General features: G+C 44.8%; 1 long non-coding RNA gene across 1 annotated transcript in view; it reads left to right on the top strand.

Annotated features, from left to right (window-relative positions):
- Positions 1-16,285, top strand: part of LOC137546973 (uncharacterized) — a 59,210-nt gene that overhangs the window by 16,087 nt on the left and 26,838 nt on the right. The window contains exon 2 of the long non-coding RNA XR_011026414.1: positions 4,781-4,815. This is a non-coding gene — a long non-coding RNA (uncharacterized lncRNA). The remainder of the gene's footprint in view (positions 1-4,780; positions 4,816-16,285) is intronic.

Below are 16,285 nucleotides of genomic sequence, written 5' to 3' on the forward strand. Positions count from 1 at the left end.
GTGCATATGTAGAGTATAGTACTACTGTGTAACAAAGTAAACCTGAGACAGATGAAATTAAAGTTTTATACATACCTGGGGCTTCCTCCAGCCGCCTTCAGGATAATCAGTCCCTCGTTGTCCTCCTCCACCACCTGGATCTTCTGCTATGAGTCCAGGTACTTGAGCCAGTCAGGCGTAGTGTGCAGGCACACACTCCGCCGCCAGGAGCATACTACACCTGTGCAGCACTATTGCGCAGGTGCAGAATGTTCCTGGCTGTGGGAGCGGCATGCGGCCGGACAGCGCTGACTGGCTGAATTACCAGGACTCATAGCAGAAGATCCGGGTGGTGGAGGACAGTGAGGGACTGATTAGCCTGAAGGGGGCTGGAGGAAGCCCCAGGTATGTATAAAACTTTACTTTTCATCCGTCTCCGTTACCCTTTAATTTGTAGTCACCAAATTTTAATAACATATCAAATTATTTGATTTCATCAGCAAAGGGAGTGCATACATTTGCATAAATCAGCATCAATGCAGAATTATTTCCATCTCGTTGACCATCTCTATTAGTGACACAGCTACACAGCAGGCTTTATTCTTACAGCATAGATGTTATTTAGTATATATAAGAGATTCCTGTGTACACATCATATATACCGTCACAATCAGATATGTATATCTGACCTTAAAAATACGGGGACTGCTTTATTGAAGCAGCACAAGTAACTAATTTTGATTGGTTTATTTCATTTTTGTGGACTAAGCACAGCTATTACTGTATATATACTGTATATATACATTATTTTTAATGACTATTATCTGAGAAATAGAACATTTTATCATATTTTCTATTTTAATTACAGTTACAAATTCATAAGGAGTCGGAGTCGGTGCATTTTTTCCCGACTCAGACTCTGACTCCAGGCACCCAAAATTGCCCGACTCCGACTCCACAGCCCTGCATCCCACTGTGGAGCTACCTGGGGCTATCTGATACTAGAGGGTACCCTCTGAATACCAATACTGAAGGACTGCTTAATACCAGAGGCAACTCGGGCTACTTAAAACTGGTGGTGGTGGTGGGGGGGGGGGGGGGGGGGGCGGAGGGGGCACAGAGGTTTCTTACTAGCTGCACCCCTGGTACTGTGGTAAGAATGTTTTTGTTATTTCAGGATACAGATGTCAGATTTACTTGACTTCTATTATAAGTAAAGATTTGCTTTAAAGAGAAACCGTAATTAAGGATTGAACTGATACTCCCTTTCCCATGAGAAAGCTTTTCCTTTTCACAAATGGATAATCAGGGGGCTCTATATGGCTGATACTGTGGTAAAACCCCTCCCACACTGATGCCAGGACCATGGTTCTGATATCACACTGTGCAAGCCTTGTTGCATTGTGGGAAATAACAGGATCTCTTTCCACTTATATCGCTTTCCAGTAGTGGAAAAGTCACCATGTGATAAATGTCAGAATGTAAATCAGGGAGAGAAAAGATTTTACAATGGGCAAACACTGACTAAATCATTTATACATAATTATTGTAAAAATTAAGCACTTTTTTTTTAGTACATTATTTTCACTGAGTTCTTCTTTAAAGAGAATCTGTATTGTTAAAATCACACAAAAGTAAACATACCAGTGTGTTAGGGGACATCTCCTATTACCCTCTGTCACAATTTCGCCGCTTCCCGCCGCATTAAAAGTGGTTAAAAACCGTTTTAAAAAGTTTGTTTATAAACAAACAAAATGGCCACCAAAACAGGAAGTAGGTTGATGTACAGTATGTCCACACATAGAAAATACATCCATACACAAGCAGGCTGTATACATCATTTGTGTGTTTCTTTCCCCCTGCATCTCTCATGCACTGAAGTGTCAGGCTGTTTCTTCCTGCAGAGTGCAGACAGCTCTGCCTGTATGTAATTCCTCAGTATGTGAAAGCCCAGCCAGCTCAGAGGACGATTTATCCAGCTTGTAAAAGATAAGAGAGAAGCTGCTCTAATCTAAATAATACACAGGCAGTGTGCATAGAGGGGCCTGGAAGGGGGAGTTCATAGCAGAACCACAACACTGAAGAACTTGGCAGCCTTCCAGACACAGGCTGACAAGTCTGACAAGAGAGAGATAAGTTGATTTATTACAGAGACTGTGATAGCAGAAAGTGCTGCAGTAAGCCAGAACACATTAGAATAGCTTTTTGAACTTGTAGGATGATAAAAAAACAGGATGCAATTTTTGTTACGGAGTCTCTTTAACATGATCACATTTCTGCTTGATATACCCACCTTGCCAATTAAATGGAGATTTCAAGGTGCCAAAACAGCTCAACGAGGCCACAGAATTGGACCAAGTGCTGAAGCATGTTTAGTTACAGCGGTCGGGTAAAGGTGCCCAAGCATCACGTGACTTAGTAGCCAATTGACCATCCGAGTTGATAATTGTTTGCATGCATCAATGGGACATGATGGAAAATCTTCAATCCTTGAAGATGCTGGTGCCATGGAAGATAATGGAGATATAAGAAAAAAAAAAGAATTCTTGATCAGATACATGGCAAGGACAGCGTGCAATATCGGGACGAGCGCCAGAACCCCCAGCTCTGTCTCTCCTAGTGTTTTATGTCCAAACACCCCCCCCCCCCCTCACCCGCAGTTAAACTTTACCTGTCTGCCAACCGCGATGAGAGATTTAAGCATTAGGGCCCCACGTGTCTACCGGCATATAGCATGTGGTGACGTCACACACGACCTACGTGTTATAATGCAGGCAAATGCGGAAGTACGAGGAAACTGACATTATGACAGGTAAAGTATAACTGCATGGGCACTGCGGGGGGGGGCATAAAACATTAGGAGGGGACAGTGGGTGCGGGTGGTGAAGCGGCGTCACAGGGCCAGTCCCCGAACTAATTCATGCTGAAACTTATCGGGAATTGGCCTGCGGTTTACGGCAGCCTACAGATCTCTCTCCGATCAGATTTGACCAGAGAGAGACCTGTCTCTTGGTCGATCGGCCACCAAACTCACTAGATGTATGGATACCGTAAGTATTCAAAGCAGGGGCTCACAGCAGGTGGGTAAGTATTTAGCATAGGTGCTTACGGTGGGGTGGGCATGTATTTAGTGTAGGTGCTTACAGTGGGTGGATAGGTATACTGCGCATGTGCTTACAGCAGATGGATAAGTATTCAGCACAGATGCCTTCAGGATCTAGCTATGTATACAGTGCATGTGCCTACAGGGTGTAGATTTGTATACTGTGCATGTGCTTACAGCGGGTAGGTAAGTATCCAGCACAGATGCCTTCAGGATGTAGATATGTATACAGCTCAGGTGCCTACAGGCTGTAGATTTGTATACTGCGCATGTGCTTACAGCAGGTAGGTAAGTATTCAGAGCAGGTGCCTACAGGATGTAGATGTGTATACAGCCCAGGTGCCTACAGGGTGTGGATCAGTTTACAGTGCATGTGCTTACAGTGGGTGGATAAGTATTCAGCGTAGATGTCTTCAGGATGTAGATATGTACACAGTGCATGTGCCTACAGGATGTAGATATGTACACAGTGCATGTGCCTACAGGATGTAGATATGTACACAGTGCATGTGCCTACAGGATGTAGATATGTACACAGTGCATGTGCCTACAGGATGGAGATATGTACACAGTGCATGTGCCTACAGGATGTAGATATGTACACAGTGCATGTGCCTACAGGATGTAGATATGTACACAGTGCATGTGCCTACAGGATGTAGATATGTACACAGTGCATGTGCCTACAGGGTGTAGATATGTACACAGTGCATGTGCCTACAGGGTGTAGATATGTACACAGTGCATGTGCCTACAGGGTGTAGATATGTATACAGTGCATGTGCCTACAGGGTGTAGATATGTATACAGTGCATGTGCCTACATATATGTACACAGTGCATGTGCCTACAGGATGTAGATATGTACACAGTGCATGTGCCTACAGGATGTAGATATGTACACAGTGCATGTGCCTACAGGATGGAGATATGTACACAGTGCATGTGCCTACAGGATGTAGATATGTACACAGTGCATGTGCCTACAGGATGTAGATATGTACACAGTGCATGTGCCTACAGGATGTAGATATGTACACAGTGCATGTGCCTACAGGGTGTAGATATGTACACAGTGCATGTGCCTACAGGGTGTAGATATGTACACAGTGCATGTGCCTACAGGGTGTAGATATGTATACAGTGCATGTGCCTACAGGGTGTAGATATGTATACAGTGCATGTGCCTACAGGATGTAGATATGTACACAGTGCATGTGCCTACAGGGTGTAGATATGTACACAGTGCATGTGCCTACAGGGTGTAGATATGTACACAGTGCATGTGCCTACAGGATGTAGATATGTATACAGTGCATGTGCCTACAGGATTTAGATATGTATACAGTGCATGTGCCTACAGGGTGTAGATATGTATACAGTGCATGTGCCTACAGGGTGTAGATATGTATGCAGTGCATGTGCCTACAGGATGTAGATATGTATGCAGTGCATGTGCCTACAGGGTGTAGATATGTATGCAGTGCATGTGCCTACAGGGTGTAGATATGTACACAGTGCATGTGCCTACAGGGTGTAGATATGTATGCAGTGCATGGGCTTACAGCGGGTAATTAGGTATTTGGGGGTCTATGGAAGTTTCATGTCAGATGATATAAAAGTTTACTGTATAGCATTAACGAAAGATAGTTGCTGCATTTATTTTATTTACATATTACATTATTTTATTTTTATGCAGACAGACCTTGTGAGAAAACGCCTTTTGAGGGATATGTAAGTATGAGAAACCTAGTAATTAATGATTCTGGTGCAGAGCTGTTTGTATTGTACGTGTTCAAGTGGTAAAAGTATGATGTGTGTATTCAGTGCAGGAAGTTTATGTCAGACTGACCTGTCTCCCTGTTTTAGGGCCCATTTCCACTGTGCTGGTGTGCGTCTTGCGAGATGCACACCGGTACTTGCAGTAATGCAAGAATTCACCTGAATCCCTCTAGCTGTGCCATGCATATAGAGATTCAGATTTGTGATGAATATTTTGGCTGCATGCCATCTGATTGTCGCCCCCGGCGCATGCAATATTTTTCACTAGGCTGTGTTTCCCCATTTGATTTTGCATGCGGGAAAACGCAGTGATTCATGTCTAGTAGAAACAGGCCTTTAGGCTGTAAGCTTTAGGCCGGAGGAGGATGCCCCAGGTATGTATGAAAAAATGTTTTCCCATTCATCTCTGGTACACTTTAAAGAGACTCAGAAGTCTCTAAAAAAATGTATTTTTTTTGTCATAAATATTTTTAATACTATATCCCTAACTAAACCGCCACATCCCCGCCAATGTAAACTATCTAAATCCCCTCAAACTCCCCGGGGGGCAATCCGGGCAGCTCTTCCGTGTGAGGCAGGGCTATGAGCTGCAGCCCTGCCTCACACGCGTCTGTCAGCGGCGGATCGCCGCCTCTCCCCTGCCCCTCTCAGTCTTCCTTCGCTGAGAGGGGAGAGGCGGAGATCCGCCGCTGACAGACGTGTGTAAGGCAGGGCTGCAGCTCATAGCCCTGCCTCACACGGAAGCGCACAGGGCAGCAAAATCCACGACCAAGAAAGTCGTGGATTTTGCGGGGAAGAGTTAGACTGTGCTCCTCCCCCTCATTCTACTACATGGCCACATCTGAGCTTATAGGCACCGCACTGTGTGTAGGTGTGACTCAGTGACCGCGCAGGCTTCCCACTATAAGACACAAAAAAAAAAGATAGTTATTATTATTTATATAGCACCAACATCTTACACAGTGCTGTAAAGTGTATGTATATATATGTATGTATGCATATCTATCTATCTATCTATCTATCTATATATATATATATATCTCTCTCTCTCTCTCTCTCTCTCTCTCTCTCTCTCTCTCTCTCTCTCTCTCTCTCTCTCTCTCTCTCTCTCTCTCTCTCTCTCTCTCTCTCTCTCTCTCTCTCTCTCTCTCTCTCTCTCTCTCTATATATATATATAGAGTCTTGTCACTAACTGTCCCTCAAGGAGCTCACAATCTAATTCCTACCATTGTTATACACTCACCTAAAGGACTATTAGGAACACCTGTTCAATTTCTCATTAATGCAATTATCTAATCAACCAATCACATAGCAGTTGATTCAATGCATTTAGGGGTGTGGTCCTGGTCAAGACAATCTTGTGAACTCCAAACTGAATGTCAGAATGGGAAAGAAAGGTGATTTAAGCAATTTTGAGCGTGGCATGGTTGTTGGTGCCAGACAGGCCTGTCTGAGTATTCCACAATCTGCTCAGTTACTGGGATTTTCACACACAACCATTTCTAGGGTTTACAAAGAATGGTGTGAAAAGGGAAAAACATCCAGTATGCGGCACTCCTGTGGGCGAATATGCCTTGTTGATGCTAGAGGTCAGAGAAGAATGGGCCGACTGATTCAAGCTGATAGAAGAGCAACGTTGACTGAAATAACCACTCGTTTCAACCGAGGTATGCAGCAAAGCATTTGTGAAGCCACAACATGCACAACCTTGAGTCAAATGGGCTACAATAGCAGAAGACCCCACTGGGTACCACTCATCTCCACTACAAATAGGAATAAGAGGCTACAATTTGCATGAGCTCTCCAAAATTGGACAGTTGAAGACTGGAAAAATGTTGCCTGGTCTGATGAGTCTCGATCGAGTCAGAATTTGGCGTAAACAGAATGAGAACATGGATTCATCATGCCTTGTTACCACTGTGCAGGCTGGTAGTGGTGGTGTAATGGTGTGGGGGATGTTTTCTTGGCACACTGTAAGGTAGCCATACACTGGTCGATTTGCCATTAGATCGACCAACTGACAGATCCCTATCTGATCGAATCTGATCAGAGAGGAATCGTATGGCTGCCTTTACTGCAAACAGATTATGAATCGATTTCAGCCTGAAACCGATCACAATCTGTTGAGCTGCTTCTGCCGCCTGTCCCCGCCCACCCCGCCCCCTGTATACATTACCTGAAGCTGGCTCCGGGTCCTCTTCTCCGCGCTGCACCGCATCCCAGCGTACACTGTGTCACTCCGTGACCAGGAAGTTCAAATAGAGCGCCCTCTATTTGAACTTCCTGGTCACTGGAGTGACACAGGAAGTTAATGTACGCTGGGATGGAGCAGGAACAGAGCGGTGCAGCGCGGAGAAGATGCCAGGGAGCCAGCGTCAGGTAATGTATACCTGTATCGGATCGGGCGCCGCTAGCGACGCGCTCCCTACCCGCGGGCGATCGTCGGTAATTTCCCGCACGGCGCGATCGACAGACTGATCTGAATTCGGGAGGAAATCGGATCGGCGGGTGCGTTTAGCGCGAATGATTGGCAGCAGATTCGATCCCAGTGATCGAATCTGCTGTCGAACGGCGGCAAATCGGGCCAGTGTATGGCCAGCATAAGGCCCCTTAGTGCCAACTGGGCCTTGTTTAAATGCCACGGGCTATCTGAGCATTCTTTCTGACCATGTCCATCCCTTCATGACCACCATGTACCCATCCTCTGATGGCTACTTCCAGCAGGATAATATTAGCACCATGTCACAAAGCTTGAATCATTTCAAATGGGTTTCTTGAACATGACAATGTGTTCACTGTACTAAAATGGCCCCCACAGTCACCAGATCTCAGCCCAATAGAGCATCTTTGGGATGTGATGGAATGGGAGCTTGGTGCCCTGGATGTGCATCCCACAAATCTCTCATCAATTGCAAGATGCTATCCTATCAATATGGGCCAACATTTCTAAAGAATGCTTTCAGCACCTTGTTGAATCCATGCCATGTAGAATTAAGGCAGTTCTGAAGGCGAAAGGGGGTCAAACACTGTATTAGTATGGTCTTCCTAAAAATCCTTTAGGTGAGTGTACAGTATGTCTATATCATGTACTGTATGTATTGTAATCTAGGGCCAATTAAGGGGGAACCAATTAACTTATCTGTATGTTTTTGGGATGTGGGAGGAAATCGGAGCGCCCAGAGGAAACCCAGGCAGACACAGGGAGAGTATACAAACTCCTTGCAGATAGTGCCCTGGCTGGGATTCAAAGCGGGGACCAAGCGCTGCAAGGCAAGAGCACTAACCTCTACACCACCGTTCTGCCAGAGTTTCTGCTGAATGCTATGCTGGGACTTGTAGTTCCACAGAGACACATTCCTCTCTCTGTATTATTGGAGAGGGGATTGTATCTGGGCAAACTGTGACTTCTCCAAAATTGTGATGCTTGTGAAACTCGTGTATTAGGCCGACAATTGCAGATTGGGCATGAACAGCTGATCTGGCTGTTTTTTTACTCTTCCCTTAACCTCATCCCAACACTGTCCTCTCTGATGCCCGACACTAACCTGAGTGCCCGACACTAATCTCTCCTCTCCTGGGCCTAACACTAACCACCCCCTTTCATATGACTTAAAGGAAACCTGAGGTAGGGGGATAGAATAGTCAGATTGTCCCTCATATTACCCAGAAGTGGTAAGATTGTACCATCAAGATTGTACCTTTAATGGACACCTTTAAGGTTGCCACTAACCATACAATTTACTTATCGATCGTTTACAAACAATTATTCATATAAATGAAAGGAAATGATTCTTTGGGACCACTCATTAACAAAAATCTCCTAACCAATCTGATCAGATTGATGGGATTTACCCAAAAATCAAATCTGATTTGATAGTAGATTTCATCTGTTAGTGGTCCCAAACGATCATTCCCGATCGTTCATACGCATAATCATCCCCCAAATTGTATCGTTAGTGGCCACCTTAAAGTGAACCTCCAGACTAAAAATCGACTCAGCAGCACTGAAAAGGCCTGGTGTTTCTTTAACAGTTTCACAGCATCAGAACTTTGTTTCTCTTATACAAGCCTCATTTTTAGCTGCACAGAAGAAAACTGCCCGGGCATTTTTTCCCCTGATGCTGTGCAAAGCATGATGGGATTTCTGATGTTGTTGTTCTCGTTCTGCTGTTTTGGTGAAAATGTTTTTTTTGTTTTTGTTTTTTGTTTTGTTTTATTTATTTATTTATTTTATATTTTGAATTTGACATTTTAAGCCTAGAGTGTGCAGCTGGGAGGGGTTATCAGGACACAGGACAGTTGGAACTGTGTCTTATGCTCCCTGTCACCTTCTTTCAACCAAAAAGATGGCTGCCCCATGACAAAGATGGTTGCCCCCATTAATCACAAACATTTGTCTGTTCTTTTAAAACCGGGTGGGTAAAAAATTATATTACCTATCTATTCTAATTAACATAACTAATGTAACTTAATGACAGTATGTTTGTTTAGGCTGAAGTTCCACTTTAACACTAACCTCTTCTCTGCCCTGTCTAACACTAAACTCTCCTCTCTCTAACACTAACCACTCCTCTGTCTGCCTAACACTAACATCTCTCATGCCTAACACTAACCTCCCCTCTCCCCTGCCTAACACTAACCTCCCCTCTCCCCTGCCTAACACTAACCTCCCCTTTCCCCTGCCTAACACTAACCTCCCCTCTCCCCTGCCTAACACTAACCTCCCCTCTCCCCTGCCTAACACTAACCTCCCCTCTCCCCTGCCTAACACTAACCTCCCCTCTCCCATGCCTAACACTAACCTCCCCTCTCCCATGCCTAAGAAAAATCCCCCCCCCCCCAAACACTAAGGGCCTGAGCCCACTAACGCAGTTGTGTCCGCTTTTCAGTTACACATCAATGTTACAGATGCTGAAAAGCGGACAGAAGTGGACACAACTGCATTAGTGGGTTCAGGCTTTAATGGTGTGGGTGTCTGTTACTGAGGTCTTTGTTTGTGGTTTGGTCTTTCACTGGGACATTTGTTATTTGTGAGAAATGCCTGCCTAGTTATTACGTGGAGATTATGCTGCTGCCTAATTGTGTTTGAGGAAGTGTGTACAGGGTCCCTTATTTATGTCACTGACATTTTGCCTTTATCCTTATTGACAGCGCTGCTGTTCAAGCCCCAGGTAAACCCCTCCTCTTCCTAAGGGCGCAGTTTTAGTGCTTGCCACGGGTACCATCTTTCCCTACATACGCCTCTAGGGTATGTTAGGGAAATAGAGGCAGGTTAGGCAGCAAAGGGGTCAGCTGAGGAATATTGGGGTCCTCAGCAAAGTACAATATACTCGACCTGCCAGGTGTTTGTAGACTGCGAAGGCATTACCTCCCACTTCCGTCTCACTTTAAAGCAGGGGTCCCCAACCTTTTTCAGACCGGGAGGGGAGGGCCGGCAAAGCGATTTGGAGTGCATAAGTATGTAGGTAGCCAGGTAGGGTATCTAGGTATAGTTGCCCCAGTATAGGGAGTATAGCTGCCCAGTATAGCTAGTATAGATGTCTTTGCATAGGTATTATAGTTGCCCCAGTATAGTTAGTATAGATGCCCAGTATAGCTAGTATAGACACCCCTGTATAGGTATTCTAGTTGCTCCAGTATAGATGCCCAGTGTAGCTAGTATAGAAGCCCTGTATAGCTAGTATAGATGCCCAGTATAGCTAGTATAGATGCCCAGTAAAGCTAATATAGATGCCCCTGTATAGGTATTATAGATACCCCTGTATAGGTATTATAGTTGCCCCAGTACTGGGAGTATAGTTGGCTGAGTATAGCTGCCCCAGTATAGCTAGTATAGATGTCCCTGCGTACAGTAGGTATTATAGTTGCCCCAGTATAGCTATAGTTGGCTGAAGGTGTAATGGTTAAGGGTTCTGCCTCTGACACAGGAGACCAGGGTTCGAATCTCGGCTCTGCCTGTTCAGTAAGCCAGCACTAATTCAGTAGGAGACCTTTGGCAAGTCTCCCTTACACTGCTACTGCCAATAGAGCGCGCCCTAGTGGCTGCTGCTCTGCTCTGGCGCTTTGAGTCCGCAAGGAGAAAAGCGCAATATAAATGTTATTTGTCTTGTCTAGTATAGATGCCCTTGTATAGGTATTCTAGTTGCTCCAGGATAGATGCCCAGTATAGCTAGTATATGTCCCAGTGTAGCTAGAATAGAAGCCCAGTATAGCTAGTATATGTCCCAGTATAGCTAGTACAGATACCCCTGTGTATAGGTGCCCACAGCCACCGCTAGTGTTAACTTAGCTGGCGGCCACTTCTTTTATAATGCCTGGTCAGCGCCCTTCTTCATGCCCCGTCTCCTTTCAGCAGCGCGTCTCCTGGCTGCTGTGAATAAGCAGGAAGCAGGAGAGCAGCTTCCTGTAGTGGCGATGTATATCACCGTTACCATGGAAACCGCTTTCCTGCTTCGTGCTTATTCACAGCAGCCGGAAGACGCGCTGCTGTGTAAGGACACGGGGCATGAAGAAGGGCGCCGACCAGGCATTATAAAAAAGGAAGTGGCCGCCAGCTAACAAATGGTCCACGGACCAGCAGTGGGCCGCGGACCGGGGGTTGGGGACCCCTCTTTAAAGGATTTCAGTGACTGTATACACTGCTCAAAAAACTAAAGGGAGCACACAAAAAAGACATCCTAGATCTGAAAATTTTTATGAAATACTTTGTTCTTTAACCTCCCTGGCGTTCAGTTTTTCCTGAATTTCTGTGCAAATAGTGATCCAATTAATTTCCATAACCTTTTTTCCCTGTAACTTACCAAAATGTGTCATGCAAAGGTCTAGTATACATTTTGAGTTTAATAAAAGCTTAAAACACAAAATCTAACCTAATTTTCAAAATTACTCCCCAAAATCTCTGATCATTTATACTTTCAAGCTGCAGTTGCTCAACCTGCACTAACACAAATGTAAAGGTGGCCATACATCTGGAGATGATGGGAAGATTCGATCAAGAGACAAAGCTCTCTCTAATCGAGTCTGATTGGAGAGAGATTGGTCAGCTGCCCATACTCAGCAGGCCGATTTCCAAACGATTTTAACATGAAATCTCTTGAGAATCGGCCGTGTCCGTTGCCTCGCCGCTCCCCCGGTACTTGAATGTACCCCCGTGTGTGCATTTATACATTACCTTTCCTGTGTCGCCCACCGTGCGGTGCCCATGTTTTCAGAATCCCCTGTAGATTATTGTAAGGAGGTAGCCAGGTACATGTGTCCCCTTGTATAGGCTAGCTAGGTACAGATGTAGCTCAGTATAGGCTAGGTAGGTACAGGTGTCGCTCAGTATAGGCTAGGTAGGTACAGGTGTCGCTCAGTATAGGCTAGGTAGGTACAGGTGTCGCTCAGTATAGGCTAGGTAGGTACAGGTGTCGCTCAGTATAGGCTAGGTAGGTACAGGTGTCGCTCAGTATAGGCTAGGTAGGTACAGGTGTCCCCAGTAAAGGCTAGGTAGGTACCGGTGTCGCTCAGTATAGCCTAATTATGTACAGGTGCCCCCCAACCTAGGTAGGTACAGGTGCCCCCCCAAGCCAGTTAGGTACGTGTCGCTCAGTATAGGCTAAGTAGGTAAAGGTGTCCCCAGTATAGGCTAGGTAGTTACAGATGTGTCCACCAGGCTAGGTATGTACAGGTTTCCCCCAGTATAGGCTAGGTAGGTACAGGTGTCCCCCAGTATAGGCTACGTAGGTACAGGTGTACCCCAGTATAGCCTAGGTAATAACAGATGTCCCCCATTATAGGCTAGGTAGGTACAGGTGTCCCCCAGTATAGTCGGTAAGTACAGGAGTCCCCCAGTATAGATTAAATAGGTGTGGGGCATTCAGGTACATGTAGGTGGCAATAGGGATGCCAACGTATGTGACCCCCCCCCCCCCCCCCACCCCTGATCCAGGCACTATATACATACCAAGCCTTGTTCCAGCGATATCTGCAGCCTCTCCGCAGTCCTCACAGCTCCGGTATCCTCGGCCATGAGGATCAGGACTGACGTCATGATGTCAGTCGCGAAATAGCCAATCCCAGTCGGATCCGCTGTACTGATCAGGCGTAGGCGACTTGCCCCTGCACAGTAAAGCAGACCCGACTGGGATCGGTTATTTCTGCCTGATCCCGAGCAGAGAGCCGCTATTGCGCCTGGGCTGGAGTCGGGGAAGGTAAATCAGCCTGACAAATTGTTGGCTGTGGCTTCTAAGGGCCCAGCGAGACCACCGTGGGGCAGAGGATAGGGGAAGCCTCGATAGGATCAGGAGGCTTCCCCCTCCCGAGGTAAGTACCCCCCAGGGGCCCATTTTTTAATTTTTTTTTTTTAATTTATTTCAGAGTCTCTTTAATTGTTATTGTCTGACCACTGAGCAGGATGCTCCGTCCAGATTTCAATTGGTTACAATGTCGGCAGTTCCGGCATCGGAAAAAATCTCTGCAACAAATTTTGTTTTTCCTTAAAGAGTAACTGTCAGGCTGCAGAAGCTAATTTAAACCTCTATTCTCCTGTGTTAAACAGTTTAGAAGGAAGCCCAAAAGCAATTAGTGAAGATAAAAATCTCAGTTACCTTTGATGTGTGCTTATCAGCAAGGCTGTTATTCTTAAGAAGATGCAAGTCGCATACCATACTGCAAAGCATTCTGGGGCTCTCCCCTCGGCTGCTAATGAGACGTTACAGCAGCTTGTTACAGCAGCTTGTAATCGCGTAGCACTGATAAATCTCGGGCAGAGTACACTGCAGGAGTCAGCTATTGTTCCTAGCCACATGGCTCATTAATATTCACTGCACACTGTGTTATTTAGTACCAGCTTATCTGTGATCAGGAAGCAGGCAGGACATGACGACACATTTGACAGAAAAACATGGAGCCTGCCATGAGCTGTCAAGAGCATCTATCTCTGCATATACTATATACAAATTCTGTGAAATCCAAACGTGGACAGTGAAATGCATATGTAATGTAAGTACAGCCAATCTTTAGCTACTGATATATGTGTTTATTTTCTCTGAGACCTTATACCTAACAGCTCCTCTTTAAAGCAGTAGGATCAGCCATACTATTCCAGGGAAAAAAACACATATAAGTAGATAAATACTTGATCTATTTACATAACACATGTATTGTACTGTCCACGTTTTGATTTCACTGAATGCTATATAGTAAATGACGAGAATTCTGTTCCTGGTGGGGGCCATGTCTTTTGCCCACAGTAAAGGCTAACTCGTGATGTCCTTTCTGCCCTTTACTTTTTTTCTTGTCTCCTCCAATCACTGAGTCACCTCAGCCTTGCTTGTAAACACAAGTGAGTAGGGGATTAGGTTTCAGATAAGCAGCAGACAGGGAAATAAAGGGAAGAGGAGCACGGTGGCGTAGTGGTTAGCTCTCTCACCTTGCAGCGCTGGGTCCCTGGTTCGAATCCCAGCCAGGGCACTATCTGCAAAGAGTTTGTATGTTCTCTCTGTGTCTGCATGGGTTTCCTCCGGGCACTCCGGTTTCCTCCCACATTCCAAAAAAAAAAACCATACGGATAAGTTAATTGGCTCCCCCTAAAATTGGCCCTAGACTACAGTACTTACACTACATAATATAGACATATGGCAATGGTAGGGATTAGATTGTGAGCTCCTTTGAGGGGCAGTTAGTGACAAGACAATATATATATATACACTGTACAGCGCTGCGTAATATGTCGGCGCTATATAAATACTAAATAATAATAATTATATATTTTAGATAAAAAGAACCCCCAGCATGCAATTCTTTGGCACCGACTACTAAAGAGCCAGTGCTTCTAAGGTATATGATAACTCCAAATCATAACAGCAGAAAAAGTTTTGAAAGTTTTGAATGCAGGATTAGCATCTTTATCCCTTAATACAGTGGTGCTCAACCTTTTTTGGCCTGAGGGCCGAACTTCAAATTAATAAAAATCTCGAGGGCCGGAACACATGCATACAAAATTTCGATTTAAAACTTTTAACGTTTTTCTAGGAACAGTTAACATGGTGTTGGAAATGAAAAGAAAACGACAATATAAGAATTGTTGTACTCACCATTTGATGGACATTTTCTTAATGAGAAGTTTGCGGTAGATTAATGCAGCAATGGTATCAGAGTCCAGTACGGTACCTGGGTGTATCAGGCTGATTCCTATTGGAGGAAGGTTCCTGCAGTAACCAATGAGTGAGGCTTTCTAACTATCCCAGCGCTACCTGGGGCTGAATACGGAGCACACGCTGGTGTATGCGCGTGACTACGCCGATACTATAACTACGCAATACCACCCGATCCTCTCCCCCCTCCCCAGGACACCACCGCACGGGCCACAGAAACTGGCCTCGCGGGCCACGAATGGCCCGCGGGCCGTAGGTTGGGCACAGCTGCCTTAATACACTCAGACCAGTTGCTGTTGAAATTTGATTTTTATGGTGACGATACCGCTTTAACCACTTCAGCCCTCAGTCGTTTTCACTTTATGCATCCGAGCAATGTTCACCTCCCATTCATTCGCCTATAACTTTATCACTACTTATCACAATGAACTGATCTATATCTTGCTTTTTCCGCCACCAATTAGACTTTCTTTGGGTGGTACATTTTGCTAAGAGCTACCTTACTGTAAATGCATTTTAACAGTAAGAATAAGAAAAAAACTGAAAAAAATTCATTATTTCTCAGTTTTTGGCCATTATAGTTTTAAAATACATGCTTCCATAAATAAAACCCACGTATTGTATTTGCCCATTTGTCCCGGCTGTTACACTGTTTAAATTATGTCCCTATCACAATGTATGGCGACAATATTTTATTTGGAAATAAAAGTCCATTTTTTCCGTTTTGCATCCATCACTATTTACAAGCTTATAATAAGAAAAAAGAAATATTTCATCTTCACATAGATATTTAGAAAGTTTAGACCCTTAGGTAAATATTTACGTTTTTTTTTTTTTTTTTTTATTGTAATGTTTTTTTTTTATTATGAAACATTTTATTTGGGTATTTTTGGGAGGGTGGGATGTAAATAGTCATTTTTGTAATGTAAATCTATTTTTATTTTATTTTTTTAATGTAGATGTAGTTTTACTTTTTGGCCACAAGATGGCAACCTTAGGTTTGTTTACATGACGTCACTCTAAGCATAACATGAACGCTTAGAGGGAGGTAGGGGGGACGTGGGAGGCAGAAAAAGCTAGGCTTCCGAGAGAAGCTGTCGCTTTTTCTGCGGGGGAGAGGAATCAGTGATCGGGCACCATGTATATCGCCGCTACCATGGAAACCGATTCACTGATTCCCTGGCTAACGAACCCCGGGCCGGGAGCGCACATGGCCTCCTGGACGTAGCTTCTACGTCCAGGAGGCGAAAGTAGTTAAAGGAGTCATCAGCAAAATAGTGCTGCCC

Source organism: Hyperolius riggenbachi, chromosome 2 (assembly GCF_040937935.1).
Source record: "Hyperolius riggenbachi isolate aHypRig1 chromosome 2, aHypRig1.pri, whole genome shotgun sequence".
Lineage (NCBI taxonomy): Eukaryota > Metazoa > Chordata > Amphibia > Anura > Hyperoliidae > Hyperolius > Hyperolius riggenbachi.